We start from the raw sequence: 1,011 nt of genomic DNA, 5'->3' as shown, positions 1-1,011 counted from the left end.
TTTTTTAGCGGAGAGAATGTCACAAATGTGTTACTTTGAATATTCTTTGCTCAGCAAGGAATGCTGTGTCTAGTACATAAATTATTTAGTTCAATTCACTTAGTTTTGCTGTTCTTTGTGCGTTTTGGGAAGATGGAGACATGCAAGATCAGTGTGAGATCTTGAGGCAATTACACTGTATAGTCTTGCATGTTACTGAATGAATATAGTTGATACTGAGAGATCTGAGGTCTACTCGGATTAAAATATAATGAAACTATTATTCTAAGAGAAAAAAATACGCAACATTACATACTGTGAGTAGTGTTGAGGTAAAGGAGTGAAAGTTTAATGATAATCGGACGTGTTATCTGCAACTAGTATAATAGCCCTTTTATTAAGAACTGGAACATCTCGATACCAAGGTTGAGGTATCAGACTGTCTTGGAAGAGGTCTGCACTCGCTTATTCGTAGTCATCAGGCTTATCGCCCATGGGACATAGTAAGATGTGAACAGCCGTGTTCCTGTGCATCGCAGATCGTGTGTACTTCGTGATGTAATCCAAATAATCATGAAGAATGCTGAGGCCGAGGTCCATATTCATCTTTTGGAAAACATGGGCGAAGACGCGGCCAGGAATACCCATATTTCCATCAAATGGGTCTTTCTTGTAAAGGCTGGTAAGTACCTTCTACAGCATGTCACGGAGGGTTGGAGCATATCACTCGCTTTGTTGTTTCTGTGCTTAGGCTCATCTTTCTTAAGGGGAATGAAGGCAATGAGCTGCTTACAGAAAGCCCACAACAGGAAATAGGTGAGGTCAGTAACATGAAATTTAATGGTGTATGACAGCAGAATGTAAGCCGTGAGCGAGGGAATTTCATTTCACTTAAATTTCTTGCAGATGTGCGTTCTCAGTTACGCCATGGTGTTAAAAAGTGATTTAATGGATTCGCTGAAACCTTGACTATTACTGATTAAAGTGAAAACTCACGTTATCACAATTCTATTAACCAACCTGCATACTGTA

The 1,011-nt window shown here is 39.5% G+C and overlaps 1 protein-coding gene across 3 annotated transcripts in view; it reads right to left on the bottom strand.

Moving 5' to 3' along the window:
* The window catches only part of LOC119593702, an 81,465-nt gene that overhangs the window by 4,127 nt on the left and 76,327 nt on the right, over window positions 1-1,011 (bottom strand). The window lies entirely within an intron of this gene.

Source organism: Penaeus monodon, chromosome 32 (genome assembly GCF_015228065.2).
Source record: "Penaeus monodon isolate SGIC_2016 chromosome 32, NSTDA_Pmon_1, whole genome shotgun sequence".
Lineage (NCBI taxonomy): Eukaryota > Metazoa > Arthropoda > Malacostraca > Decapoda > Penaeidae > Penaeus > Penaeus monodon.
Note: the sequence above shows the minus strand (reverse complement) of the source record. Positions and strands in the feature narration are given on the sequence as shown.